The sequence below is a fragment of the Poecilia reticulata genome, chromosome 2 (assembly GCF_904066995.2).
Source record: "Poecilia reticulata chromosome 2, P_reticulata-male-v2, whole genome shotgun sequence".
NCBI classification, from domain to species: Eukaryota; Metazoa; Chordata; class Actinopteri; order Cyprinodontiformes; family Poeciliidae; genus Poecilia; species Poecilia reticulata.
The window spans coordinates 19749179-19764455 of record NC_088831.1 but is presented as its reverse complement, the minus strand read 5'-3'; the positions used below and the strand labels follow the sequence as shown (position 1 = coordinate 19764455).

At 44.3% G+C, this 15277-nt stretch overlaps 1 protein-coding gene across 5 annotated transcripts in view; it reads left to right on the top strand.

Moving 5' to 3' along the window:
• Positions 1-15277, top strand: part of enox1 (ecto-NOX disulfide-thiol exchanger 1) — an 88579-nt gene that overhangs the window by 29404 nt on the left and 43898 nt on the right. The window contains exon 1 of one of the 5 annotated variants that reach the window (XM_008402275.3): positions 6661-7614. The exons of the other annotated variants lie outside the window; for them this stretch is intronic. The gene's annotated coding sequence lies outside the window, so the exon portion shown is untranslated. Of the gene's footprint in view, positions 1-6660; positions 7615-15277 lie in introns of those variants that run through there. 5 annotated transcript variants of the gene reach the window in all.

Genomic DNA, 15277 nt, shown 5'->3' with positions numbered 1-15277 from the left:
AGTCATTTTATTGGTTTTATGTAAACATCTGGTGTGTTTTGGCTTTTTCTAAACTTTTTATCCCTATCAAACTCTGTGCTAATAATCACTCACATCAGATGCTAACAGCTCAAAATGTCACCCGAACAGAAACTGTTTCCTGATGCGTACCAACACTAAAACCCTTTTCTGCAGACAGAGCTCTCGCCTCACACCGCGATGTCTCTGGTCCTCGTTTAATCGCCAGCAGCTGGAAGCTTTCAATGAAATATGTTGATTGCTAGTAATGACATTTTCTCAAAGAAAAACTGGCTAAAAGCAGCGCTGGTGTGAAAGCTTTACAAAAAGCTAATGTCAGAAATCACTCACACAGGTAACTGTTTCCAGACTCCATGTTGGCCGTTGGACTCGTGAGTGTTTTTAGAAAACGTACTTCCTGAATGTTAGAAAGAAAAACAACTCGAAAACAAATGAGAAACCGAACCACGTTGCTTTGTGTTTGCTCTTTCGACTGAACAGAACTTTGTGTGTGAGCCGGAGTGTTTTTAGCTTCACTGGAGCAGATGGGGCACAGAGAACCGAGTCGTCTCTGGTAATTGTGCAGACACTCGATTGCAGCAATCCGGCCATCAACGCTCTTCTGTCTGTCTGGAATCTGAGGCATTTATGAGGATTGTTTCGTGATGGGAGTCATCTGTTTCATCAGGAATGTCCGAGAGTTTCAATTTTCAAACCTGTTTTTTTTCTTCTTAATCTGCTGACTCATCAGCTCTAGAGCGAGGCCATCATTAAAAAAAAGAAAACTTTCAAACCTTTTAAAAAACACACTTTGAGGAATGGCTAAGTCTTAAACTCGATGCATATTTCATTATGCTTTCAGCGAGTCTTTTGCAGGAGAAAATGCTCTCTGGCATTATGAGTTTAGCACCAGGGTTGTCTAAGATTGCTTCTGTGGAAGTTGATGTTGGCTGTCTTGAAACAATAAGTACAGACAATTCAGGTTCCATTTCGTAAAAATTAATTATTCACAATTTTACTTCCTTGTGCAGTAAAATAGACAAATTTAACAGGACTTTAGTGTTAACATCCTGAATAAAAGGATTTATCTCGGATAAATAGCATAAACAAAGGTCTGGAGAGAGCTAGATAGCTGCTGACATCTTACCTGTAGCTAAATAGCTAGGTAGCTAAAACACTACAGCTGTTGGCTGGGTGCATTTTTAAATGTGTCAGAGTTAGAGCTGGGCAACATGGACAAAGAATACAAACTTTAAGAACAGTTTAGCGCAATCTGGTTAGCTAGCAAGTTAGCTACCTAGCTAGACAAACGGCATAGCTAAAAGCTGTTAAAAGTTGCTATCCAGCTAGCTAAAAGTTGATGGCTATCTATCAGGTGTCTATCTATCTAGCTAGATAGCTATGTAGCTGTCTAGCTAGGCACATAGAAGTCTATTTAGCTAGCTATCTCTAATCTGTTCTTTAAATTTGTTCATGCAGATTGAGACTTGCTAAAATAAATGTTTATTCTCTCCTGACATATTTTACTTCTTGTTTTCATTCTGGTACACGGTGTTGTATTTTCCTCATTTTGTTGTCTTCTTTATTGTACACCAACAGTGTTTTCTTTAATTTCTCCTGTTCTCTGTTATTTCTGTTTTCACCCTTTTCCTGCTGCTTGAAGCTACTCTCCTCATTTGTCACCATTTCTTTAAATCTCTCCTTCCTCGTTTGCCCTCCAGTTCTCATAATTCCCTCTCTCACCCCGCCACCCTTCCTCCCTGCTATCGTCTCCTTCCTCCTCTCCTCTCCTCTCTCTGGGCCGAGGAGAACGAGGAGCAGCAGCAGCAGCAGTGGAGCCAGAATTTACATCTTGATATATCACTTTGCAGCAGCAGCGAAGGCGGTGATGGATGGCATGTTGCCAGTAGCGCGGCGCTACCATGAGTTACCGTGGTGATTACCGGCAGAGACGGCTACTCACTGGCCACTTCATCACGGTGACTGGTAGGGAGGAAGGAGAAAAAAGAAGGAGAAAAAGGAGAGAGAGACTTGGAAACAGAAGTGAGAAAAACACGTTTGGAGGTGCGGCAGGAAAAAGATGTGTAATATTCTGGATTACATGAGACACAACCGGGTTAGATTCTGAACAGATACTAGATTCTATTCAACGTCACTGGGACATTGACAATATTTCACTCAGAGGTCCAGGTTACATTTCCCCATTAATTGTCACTCAAAGCCAGCAAAATTAGACTGAATGGTACAGAATTGTTCATAAACATTTCCTAAAATAAACTTAATCTTAAAAAAAAAGAGCTATTTCTTACAATGCATGGGTAATATGTGCAAACACTTAAACCAAATGTGATGTTTTCAGAACATTTTCCGTGTTATCTACATTTTTGTGTTGTTTTCTACAGTTAATGCGTTTTATTTAAACAGCTGGACTATGTGTGAAACCATTGACTGATCATGTCACTTTTTGGACGACTACAGTTCAGGAACTGTCAACTAAAACAACCGCCATTGTTGTCTTATGTCTCTTTTGTTGTTTATTAGGATATTTAATAGAGAGAATGTGCAAAAAGACAAATGAAAGACACATTCGCGCCAGATTTAGCTTAAGCTAGTTTTATAAACCTGGGTCTGCACTGATGGCGCAGTGGAAGCTGCTTGTAAATCAATCAAACAAGAGAAACTATCCATCATCCCACAACCTCTCACACTGCAGCTCTACTTTGATTTGCTCCTCTTGGTGGCGCTGTAGTATCTCAGCACCTATTTAACTTTAACGTGAAACGCGATTCAGGCAAAAGTTGGACTTTTTTTTTAACTTTCTCGTGTCGTCAGCCCGCTCACGCACGTCTACGTAACATTTTCTTCCTACTTCATTATGGCACACCACTTTGTGTTGGCCTTTCACATTAAAATCCAGTGAAATATATTCATGTTTGTGGTTGTAACGTGACAAAATATAGAAAAAGCTCAAGCGGTATGATTATTTTAGCAGTCCACGTATCTGAATTTACCTCATGTTTAAGGTCGGAGGAGGTCGGGTTAGGGTCAGAGGAGGTCGGGTTAGGGTCAGAGGAGGTCGGGTTAGGGTTAGAGGAGGTCGGGTTAGGGTCAGAGGAGGTCGGGTTAGGGTCAGAGGAGGTCGGGTTAGGGTCAGAGGAGGTCGGGTTAGGGTCAGAGGAGGTCGGGTTAGGGTTAGAGGAGGTCGGGTTAGGGTCAGAGGAGGTCGGGTTAGGGTTAGAGGAGGTCGGGTTAGGGTCAGAGGAGGTCGGGTTAGGGTCAGAGGAGGTCGGGTTAGGGTCAGAGGAGGTCGGGTTAGGGTCAGAGGAGGTCGGGTTAGGGTCAGAGGAGGTCGGGTTAGGGTCAGAGGAGGTCGGGTTAGGGTTAGAGGAGGTCGGGTTAGGGTTAGAGGAGGTCGGGTTAGGGTCAGAGGAGGTCGGGTTAGGGTCAGAGGAGGTCGGGTTAGGGTTAGAGGAGGTCGGGTTAGGGTCAGAGGAGGTCGGGTTAGGGTCAGAGGAGGTCGGGTTAGGGTCAGAGGAGGTCGGGTTAGGGTCAGAGGAGGTTGGGTTAGGGTCAGAGGAGGTCGGGTTAGGGTCAGAGGAGGTCGGGTTAGGGTTAGAGGAGGTCGGGTTAGGGTTAGAGGAGGTCGGGTTAGGGTCAGAGGAGGTCGGGTTAGGGTCAGAGGAGGTCGGGTTAGGGTCAGAGGAGGTCGGGTTAGGGTCAGAGGAGGTCGGGTTAGGGTCAGAGGAGGTCGGGTTAGGGTCAGAGGAGGTCGGGTTAGGGTTAGAGGAGGTCGGGTTAGGGTCAGAGGAGGTCGGGTTAGGGTCAGAGGAGGTCGGGTTAGGGTCAGAGGAGGTCGGGTTAGGGTCAGAGGAGGTCGGGTTAGGGTTAGAGGAGGTCGGGTTAGGGTCAGAGGAGGTCGGGTTAGGGTCAGAGGAGGTCGGGTTAGGGTCAGAGGAGGTTGGGTTAGGGTCAGAGGAGGTCGGGTTAGGGTCAGAGGAGGTCGGGTTAGGGTCAGAGGAGGTCGGGTTAGGGTTAGAGGAGGTCGGGTTAGGGTCAGAGGAGGTTGGGTTAGGGTTAGAGGAGGTCGGGTTAGGGTCAGAGGAGGTCGGGTTAGGGTCAGAGGAGGTCGGGTTAGGGTCAGAGGAGGTCGGGTTAGGGTCAGAGGAGGTCGGGTTAGGGTCAGAGGAGGTCGGGTTAGGGTTAGAGGAGGTCGGGTTAGGGTTAGAGGAGGTCGGGTTAGGGTCAGAGGAGGTCGGGTTAGGGTCAGAGGAGGTCGGGTTAGGGTTAGAGGAGGTCGGGTTAGGGTTAGAGCTTCTGCTCGTCTCTTGTCATGTGTGGATCCTGATGTGTGATGTCTGATGTCATGTGTGATCCTCCACTGCACTGAGCTCAGAGCACAACTTCAATACTAGCGTCTGCTAGAGTACATACATAATATACATAAAATGTTTGTTTTTTTTGTTTCACAAGAATCAATAGTGTCCCTGAAGCATTGACGTGTCTCTGCTCTCGAACTTGAACAACCTGGTGCTGCAGGCAACATTCACCTCCACCCTGCCTCCGCCTGCGGTTGGTGATTTCATGTCTAGACCGGCCGCTGCCTGCCATCCGACTGGAGGAAAATCTGACATGCCCTCTACTATAAAACCTGAGGAGAGGCAGATCGATGCTGGCCGGCTCGCTCGCTGCTTTTTTTTCTTCTTTTTTTATTCTGTGGGCTTTACGAAACGGAAAGTTCCAGGTCGGGGTCTGTGCCGTTGATGCCGCAGCAGCTCTGAAGGAGGAGTTTCCTCGCTGCAAGGATTTCAGGGGATTGGTCAGCCATGCAGGCGAGTGATTCTGTTGACACGCGGATGTTTCTTTTTCTGCTTCATGTGTTGTTTGTGTTTTGTGGAACGTTATTGTGCCTTGAAGCTTTTCTCAAACCCTTTCGGCCTCCTTTTCCTCTTCCACCTGATTTGAGTCTTCTGTTGGTTAAACGTCTGAATTGTGTTTCCTATTCTCTCTGCAGTGTTGGGGTGGAGAGATGTGTGTGTGTGTGTTTGTGAATAATTTACAGCCGTTTGGTTCAACCTTGAGGTGACCTGAACATGCACGGATGTCTCTGCTGCCACCTCAGATAACACTTGTCAGAGAGCGTGCTTGACTTTTGTGTCTCTGTGGTCTGTGTGGGAGACGTGGGGTTTGTCCTCCACTCCGGCTCGGTGCGTTACGGCCTCCGGCGGAAACGGCACTGTCAGAACCGTGAGTGTGGTCATGCAAAAAAGAGCAGAAACCATGATTACAAAGTGGAAGAGGGCTTCACTATGAACTAGAAATACCTCCTGGATGAGCTACTGAAGGATTTCAGCCACCTTTAGCATCACTAGCTGCGTTTTCCATTGACGGTAAAATTGCAAGTGTCAGATCTGGTTATGCTTCACCCACACCTTGATCTCCAATAGAAAGTGGTGATGAAAGAGGCATTTACATAAAGCTGTGGGTCATCTGCATGGCAGTGAAAAAAAACCCCATGACGACTGATAACCTGACCCAGAGGACGGAGGTGAAGAGGACGGGACCGAGGACTCAGCCCTGAGGAACTCCACAGGTGAATGTATATTTGATGTGGAGATGAAATCTGTCTGATCTCTGTTGTGACTGGCGTCCGTTTCACGCTGACTGTAGTTGTTGATTGACAGCAATCATTGGCAGAGAAACCGGAGGTCCACAGAACAGGATCTCGTCCTGAAGACTACAAGGACATTTTTGCTTTAGCTGTTTGAACATGTTGCACTTTATCGTACCCGAGAAGGAAACACACTTGTGTAGGCCCACAACTATTATTATCGTTCTGATTTCTTTTGTTTTTCGCATCAGGAAGTAGTGTGTTGTCCTGAAATGCGGTGAATCCACAGAAGCGTCTCCAAATTCCTCGAATATCCCCATCGAAACGTACAAAGTTTCACCATCATATTGTTTTGCCTGGCAAGCAGACGGTTGAAACATTTTGAATAAACATGAAGGAAGTTTGATGAATCATGAAATATTTGAGAAAGAGAGGAATATTTCTGACATCGTGGAGAGACAGCAGAGGAATCACTAGCTGTGTTTCCATAGAATCGCGCAATTTCTCATTGACAGCGAATTCGCAATTCAGAAAAAACTCGTTTTGGTGGCAGGATGAGGTGCTTTTCATTTTTTTTACTTTCTCAAAATTAGTTTATTGCAGAGGAAACACCTTTTTCAACATCACACAGTCGGCAGCCGGATGTTGCCGCTGACGCAAACCATGAAGAAGAAGGCGGCAGGAAGCAGTCGGCGGGTGAAGCCAGGTTTTTTAATGACTTATCAAATTAACAAACTTATTCGCCTGTGATTTTGATCACGTTTATTATCTAGTGGAAACAACAAAACTGCGAAATTGTGCGTCATTAAAAAGTTTTGTTCAATTTTGTAACGGAAACTAAGCTCAAGTTGAAGAAAAACACAAAAATAACTTCTTTCTTTTTTGACACAGATATTAATAAAAATATATACCATGCAAAAAATCCTTTCAGATTCAACACATACAACACTGCACCTCCATAAATATCAGTTTATCTTTCACAAAGGAAGCTCGTCTGCAGGGTTTTGATGAACTGATGTTTTTTTTCCTGCCGTATCTTTGATTGGGTCACAATAAAAAGTCTCACACCGGCTGACAAATTACTAGATTAGCAGCACAATGCAGCAACAGAACGGCGCCTTCATGCTGCATAAAGAGCCTCTGCGTGAGCGTGGGAGGAAACCTTATCGCCTCCTGACCTGATGCTCCCTCTGATCTCTCCCCTCCACCGCCTTCATTCTTGATTATAACGAGAAGTCGCGTCCTGCTCTCTGATTAAACGTCTCCACGCAACAGCGCCTCCATTTACAGAGCGATCCCGCGTGGTTAGTCGATGTTCCTCAGATGAACCGGAGATTTCACTGTAGTGAGATTCTTGTTTTGTTTTTTTTGTATTTATTTTTTCATCATCAGGTGTGCGTCTTCATTTGTCTCGTATCGATGCTTTCCGGGCCGCCGCATGCTGAGTAAACGAAGGTAAAGCCGCTTTCAGCCAGGAGACATTCGGCTGTTTGCGTGACTCTTCGCGGCACCGTGGAGCCGGAACAGCTGAATAAACTTTATTGGTTTTTAGTGTTTTCTGATGGCAGAATTGCTCCGCGCCCACATCAGAGACTACAAAGCATGCTTTCCTTCAGTGGGAAGAAGAAGAAATAAAAGTCCCCCGCTGGGAAGCCCTTCACTCTCAGGCTGTTCCTCCAGCAATAAAAGCCTCATTTGGACGAAGCCGTAATCTGTTGTTTTTCTTTCTCCGGGTTCCACGTTTTTCCCTCCTTGCTTGTTTTTAGAGCCGCGGCTCGTCTGCAGCATCAGCAAACCGTGGGAGGAAACGGGAGTCTGGAGGTGAATCAAAGGTCTGCCGTTGCTGATGGAGCGATGGGAGATTCCTGTTTGCTCTTGGAGGCTGTGATTGTTCCCAGCTAATGGAGGCGATGCGTCGTTGTTTATGGAAGAGGATTAAGGTCACTGAAAAAAAGAAGAGTTCTCATCCAGGAACGCTCTTCAGTTTCCTCTGCGCTGATTGGCTGGAGGTATGTAGGACATTGGATATTAGCTTCAGTGGTTTTGCCAAGACAGTTTGCTCTGTGCGTATTAAAGCACATTAAGGTTTGGTGTCTGAAATATTACAATAGGCAGCTGTAAGTGCTAGTGGAGGGGATTTTGTGTATTTGTTGACTTTAGTTATTCACCAGCGGTTCTGATCCAACTACAAATTATCGGGGGTCCGCCACGGTTTCCTCCACTGTAACTGATCATGGTGCACCCTGATGCTGACCGTAATGATAGTTTGAAGTGAATTGAAATATTATAAAACGTTAAAATTGACCTTATTTTGAAAAGCCAACCCCGATGCCTCCTGTGTGACGCTGCGCTGCTCTCAGGACTGAAGCAAAACTGGATGCGGCAGTTCGAAGTAGAGGGAGAGAAAAGTAATGGAAGATTTAGTTGAATGCTTTTTTTAGTTCAGGCCTGAGAAAATTACCCTAATATTAAAGTATGTTGTGTGTGAATGGCAGGTTTGTAGCTTATGTTTCTTTATGTCTCGAAGGCTCCTTGGTATTTAATCAGCAGCATCGTCTCGGCATGCAGACAGCCAACCACCGCGGTTTAAAGGAGCAGTATGATGTAAAATCAACCTTTTGAGCTTTACCATACCATACCATACCAACTTTATTTATAAAGCACTTTAAAACAACGAGAGCTGATACAAAGTGCTGTACATTTAAAACACAACAAAATAATAAAATAAAAAAACTCTTACAGTTTAAAAACAAAAACATACACTCTAAAACTAGATCCCACAGGAGTTAAAAGCCAAGTAAAATAAATGGGTTTTAAGACGAACTTTAAAAGTGGACAGTGAAGGGGCCTCTCTGACCTGCAAAGGCAAGTCATTCCATAACTTAGGACCTATGACAGAGAAAGCCCTGTCCCCTCTGAGCTTCCTCCTGGATCTTGGTACCTCCAAGAGCAGCTGATCTGCTGACCTGAGTGACCGATAGGGTACGTAGGGGTGAAGAAGCTCAGAGAGGTAAGCCGGGGCAAGATTATGCAGTGATTTAAAAACAAACAAAAGAATTTTAAAATGAATCCTAAAATATACAGGCAGCCAGTGAAGTGAAGCCAGGACAGGGGTCACATGCTCCCTCTTCCGGGTTCCTGTCAAAAGTCTTGCAGCTGCATTATGAACCAGCTGCAGACGTGAGAGCAGCGACTGACTGACTCCCAGATAAAGTGCATTACAGTAATCCAGTCGAGTCGAGATAAAAGCGTGGATCACTGTTTCAAAATGTTGCCTGGAAAGAAAAGATTTCACTGATGCCAATCGCCTTAAATGATAAAAGCTGGACTTAACCACGGCTCTGATTTGGCTGTCCAATTTAAAATCACTGTCCACCTTAAAACCAAGGTCCGTAATAACATGTTTAAAATATACCTCCAAAGGTCCAAGGTCAACAGAGGAGGACTCACAGGAGCCACTGGGTCCAAACACAATCACCTCTGTTTTGTTTTCATTACAATTTAAAAAGTTCAAGGCCAACCAAGATTTAATATCACCAAGACATGCCAGGAGATGTTTGATGGAGTGGACATCCTTCTGCTTCATGGGCAAATAAATCTGACAATCATCAGCATAACAATGAAAAGAAATCCCATGTTTCCTAAGGATAGAACCCAAAGGCAATAAATAAAGAGAGAAAAGCAGTGGGCCCAGAATTGAGCCCTGCGGGACACCATAAGTCATTGAAACAGCAGATGATTCAGAGTCACTAATTTTCACTGAAAATGTTCTCTCCTCTAGGTAAGACTGGAACCATTTAAGAACAGTGCCATCAATACCAACAATATGGTGTAATCGCGATAATAAAATATTGTGGTCTACTGTATCAAAGGCAGCAGTTAAGTCAAGTAAAATCAGAACAACATGGTTACCAGAATCACATGCAAGAAGGATGTCATTAAAAACTCTTATTAAAGCAGATTCTGTGCTATGAAGAGTTTTAAAACCTGACTGGAAAACCTCCAGAATGCCATTGTCATCTAAAAACTGTTTCAGCTGACAGTACACAATTTTTTCTAAAACCTTGGAAAGAAAAGGCAGCTTCGAAATAGGCCGATAATTAGCCAGAACAGTAGGATCAAGGCCAGGTTTTTTAAGCAGTGGCTGCACTACTGCATGTTTAAAACTAGAGGGCACCACACCTGAGGACAGACTGCTATTTATAATTGCAAGAACAGGCTGCACTATGCTAGATAAAATATCTTTAAAAAATTGTGGAGGGACAGGATCACGTGGGGAACCTGATGGCTTAATGCGGCCAACCACGTCCTCTAAAAGTGAGACAGTCACAGGCTCAAACTGATTGAAGGCAGCAGAGCAAGGTACCGAAACAGAGGGGTCAGAGTCAGGAGCTGTGATAAGAGCCCTGGTACTACCAACCTTTTCAATAAAGAAACGCAGAAACTTAGCACACATGTCAGGAGAAGCTTCCAAACAGGCATTCTGTGGAATATTAAGGACAGAGTCAATGGTGTGAAATAAAACACGTGAGTTATGGCTGTTTGAGGAAATTATATTTGCCAAATATTCCCTTTTAGCCTCTTTAACCGTGCTCTGGTAGAGACGCCAACAGTCTTTTAAAATCTGAAGGGTAACCTGCAGTTTATCCTTTTTCCATCTGCGTTCAACACGACGACATTCCTGCCTTGCAGCACGAGTTCTGTCATTAAACCAAGGCTCAGGTTTAATCCTTGGCTGCCTGGTTTTTAATGGAGCAACCGAGTCCAGAATGGTTTGACAGGAAGAACAGAACCAGGACCAGAGCTCTTCTGTATCAGAGCTGAGGAAGTCAGATGATCCACAGAGCTGAAGAAAAGCGGTGGAGAATTGAGTGGCAGTGGAAGGGTTAATAATCCGACAGCGCCGAACAGCAGCGCGAGTTTTAACTGCAGTTGGTGTCAAAGTAACAGTGAATAAAACAGGCAGGTGATCCGAGAACACAGAGTCACAGGTTTCCAGGTTAGTCACAGGCAGACCGCAGGAAATAACCAGGTCCAGTGTGTGTCCGTGCTCATGTGTAGGACCGGATACGGCCTGTACCAGGTTAAAAGAGTCCAGAAGGCTTAAAAAGTCCTTTACCAGAGGCTTATCAGGACAACACACGTGTATATTGAAGTCTCCAACAATAAGAACATGTTCATAGTTAGTTAAAATCCCAGATAAAAAGTCAGAGAAGTCGCTTATAAAATCCTTATTATATTTGGGGGGCCGGTAAACGACAGCACAGAAAACTGGGTTTACGTGTCTCATCTCAAATGACGTAAACTCAAAGCTGGGGAAAGATGTCTGTAGAAAACACTGCTTACAATTATAGTCCTGTTTGTAAACAGTCGCTGTGCCTCCCCCTCTCCTCGAAGTCCGTGGTGAATTAAAATAAGAACAATCCGTTGGTAAAAGCTCAGATAGAGCACTGGACTCACCAACACTCAGCCACGTCTCAGTCACAAACATAAAATCCAGGTTTTGGCGACTAAAAAAGTCCCGAAGAATAAAAGTTTTATTCACAAGCGACCTGGCGTTTATCAGGCCAATCCTGACAGGAGCTGGATCCTGGGCTTCGACAGGTCTGGAAACCCGGCACAGCGGTCTCAGGTTTTGGAGACACCGTTGGCGTATGTTGATCCGGGAAGGGCAGGGACGGCGTTGGAGAGGGGCTTGAACGCCGACCACTGGCACCAAACAGACATCAACAGGATCCAAGAAACGCCGAGGCCCCCGAGAGCCCAGGAACGATCCATCCGATGATCGGGTAAAAGCAGAACAGTGCGTCAGATAAAACTTCAGCTTCACCAGCTGGCCGCCTCGTCTACCGCGATGACGACGTCTCCGTTGTGAAAGCAGCGCAGGAATCCGGAACAGGTGGCTCGGAATCCCCGACAGAAGCGGGGGCAAGGAGTGTTGGCCAACAGTTTCGAAAAACTCCACATCCTGGACCAAAGATTGGAGGTCCAGAAGTGTGCTACGACCGTACATCAGTAGAGACTCAGTTCCGCAGACGATACAGGTCAGAAACAACACAAACATAAGCAAATGTGAGAACGACAGACGAGCAGCCACACACACCGGCGCCATCTTGTGTGTGTGGCTGGAGTGTTTTAGAAATCCTTTAATCTCCCGTGGCAACCATTCAGCTGTGCAAAACAACTCGTTGGACCTAGCCCCGCCTTCACGGTCAAAGCTCCTCCTTTAGTTTCCAAGCTGATGTTCTTCTACCTCACAGAGCAACCATCCCTCACTCAGCTCCTTCAGACTAGCCAGCAGCAATTAGCAAACATCTGGTGCAACAGCGGCTCTACTGAGCTCGTTATAGGAGCTACTTCTCAGAGCAACGCCGGTAAAAATGTTAATGGTTAAAGGGTTAACAGAGGAGCCATGTTGTGATGACTCCCTGAAGGCGGAGTTTCAGAAAGAGCGGGAGCTTCTTAAAGACACAGAGGCCCAATTTCAAGCCATTAAATTACAACATCAAATTTACTCTAAATCATTTTTGACAGCGTTTTTATAGCAACTCAGTTCCTGATTTGTCTACAAAATGTGCTTGTAAAACACATAATACTGAAAAAATCCTAGAAGAAACCCTGTCCACTGTTATACTCAGTATAATACCAACTTATAAAAACAACCCTATGCAGCTTCTTTCTCTTAACATTTTACACAGGATGACGTTAACCTGCACTGAATCCTGCCATGGAGAACCAAAGCAGAGCCCTGGAATCAGCAGATTCACTCAGGATGGATCTTTTTATTTAGCCGATGTGAAATGATCAGTGGTATGGCGGATCTCTGTGTGTGTGTGATATTTACCGCTGCGCTCCTCAGAGGTCATAGAAGAGTTCAGTCCGCGGCTCAGACTGAACGCTCCACCCAGCCACAAGCCGGCAGCACTTGGGGAGAAGACGGAGCTCAAGAGAGACTCTCATACGATTTTTGACCCGAGGGGAGGGAGGGCCAACTGGAGACGATAAATGACTCAGACTGACGGAACAGGACTTTTTGCTCCTGCTCTTTCTAGAAGTTTAATAAATATGAAATATGTGCATGGGGGAGAAAAGCTGTCCTTGGCCTGATATGAGATCTGAACCCAGGGAAAGTGAGAACATCTGGACGGCTCTAAAAACCCCCGTCTGACGGCAACGACCCTCAGGACCGAGTCTTGGCTCTGGGTCTCCCGAACCAAATCGGATTAAGGCGGGGAGCCGGGGAACATCAGAGGTGGGAATGTAAGGAATAGAGCGTGCTGAAGGTAGAATAGCTCTTATACAGTTGAACTGACCTCAGCTTTGGCGGAGAAATTGGGGTTAATGCTCATTTAATTCATTCCACGCCCTCCCTCAAGTCTTTGACACCAACTCACTCTCACACAAGCTCCAGCGCTAAAACCGAAAGCCAAAACATCTGGACTTCTCATCAGACTTCTGGAAGCCTCTGCACAATGAAAAGCTTTTATTTTTTTATTTCTCCTGCCTTTTCGTCCAGTTAGACATGTATTTTTCTTTAAGAGTCGGTCTCAACCTGAGCTTTTGTGCTCTGCGTTGGTGTTTGGTTATTAGGTGCAGCAGGTGGCAGTGTGTCTTATAAAAAATGAAAAGTGAAAATAAGAGACTTGTTTGGAAATCAAAGTGTAAGTTAGTCAGAGGAAGACGTTACACCCCGACTCTCTGGACCAGGCGCATCACAAATGTCCGCAAATCGATATTCCACTGAGGTCGGAAAAACACAAGTTTGCCCTTGCAGTTTTCCATTAAATAGGAAGAGACATTAAAATCACACATCAATTAATTTGTTTGCGAGATAAGTCATTAAAATCATGGTAGTGATGAATGTAAACAGTTATGAGATATGGTCATAATCAGAGGAGACGCTGTCATCGTATCCAGGCGTTGGAGCGTTAAACCCCTTATGCGAGGGAGCCACTACGAATGAGGCGTTCTGGGAAAACTGTAGTCGGTGATTTTATAGTAGAGCTGTGGATTCAACACGTTGGAACGATAATAAACTTTTTATGAACTGCGTGATGCTGTGAGAGCTCTGGTGGAGCCAGCTGCACATCGTCAGAAGAAAACAAAAACAGACCATCATCCTCCCACCACTTCCCGTCGTCTTCTTCCTCATCATTTTATTTGTTTATTTATTGTTCCCCCTGTGCTGTTAAATCTTTTCATCTGATATTAATTGTCTTATCCAGTGATTAGTATAGGATGATGGAGCGACGATTCAATCCCACCAGCAGTGGAGTTTATATAGAGGTCCACGAAACCAAGCTTTTATTTTGATATTCCACTTCCACCATTTGTATGACTAAATATTTAGTCTGGACTAAAATACTTAGCTACTAGCTAAATATTTAGATCCAAATACTTAGCTACTAGCTAAATATTTAAATATTTAGCTACTAGCTAAATATTTAATGTAAATATAATAGAAAATATAAATACTTAGCTCCTAGCTAAATATTTAGATCCAAATACTTAGCTACTAGCTAAATATTTAGGTTTAAGCTAGTAAAATATTAGCTAGCTAAACGTATAGGTCCAAGCTAGCTCAGTTTTTAGCTAGCTAAACGTGAAAGGCTTAAATAAGTCAGATTATTACTGTTCATTTTTGACTTGGTAACTTTACAGACGTCTCCCCATAGAAGTCTGGTCGTCCCATTAAATCAGTTTTTGTGTTGGCTCTGCTTCTTCCGGCTCTGTACAGTAACAAAGCTGGTTAGTTTGCTGAAGCTATTTTTTCCCCAGTTGCTGGATAAACTCCAGCACTTTGTGGCGGTTGTGCCGCCTCGATGTTCAGCGCTGCAACACGGAGATGAGTTGTGCCACTTTTAGTTTTCCTTGATTGTAATTAGAGGGGATGGGAACAGACGGCGCCGCCTCACCCCGCTGCTTCTGTCAATCAGCCCATTTAGCATGACTGCGGTACAAGGCTGTGATCACACACATCCTCAGACGCGCTGGATTCTGTCTCCATTAGTTTTCGAATCCTGTCGTTCTCACTTAGCCTGCGCCGTTTGATTAATTTATTTAGCTCCACCTTTTCTCCTCTCCCACAATGCTAACAGCTACGTGGAAACCGATAGCAGCACTGTGTGACGAGTTGGACGTCAGAAGGCAGATTTAATACCAAAACATAAAAAAATGAAGGATTATACACATCTGAGTTAATAATGAGGAGAATGATATATTGTTAGCAGCTTGTGTTTAATGTATAAAGTCATTAAAATTGATTTTGTAATGGATGAGAAAAGTTCTTATGAGATTTTCTCTTCTTCCTGCTCCATTTTGTAAAATAAGTGTTGTGACATAATTACTGATGAAATTTGTTAAATGAAGTGAAAAACCTGGTTGCTCTACAATAATTAATGTAACTTATTACCTAATGTAAATAGCATAATATAAACAAATCTTACTTGACTGTTCTTAGTTTGATCACATCCTAATTTCAGGATGTGAACTGGAACGTCTAATGGAGACCTTGCCCTAAAAACATTTGTAAAATTTCACTTATATAAATTTGGATATTGAATTACAGGAACAAATAAATGTAGTTGGACAACATTAGACAGTTCAGTTTATTTCTCTGCTCAGTGTAACCCTGCCTATTTACAGTTCCATTTGCAAATTGTCAACACATAA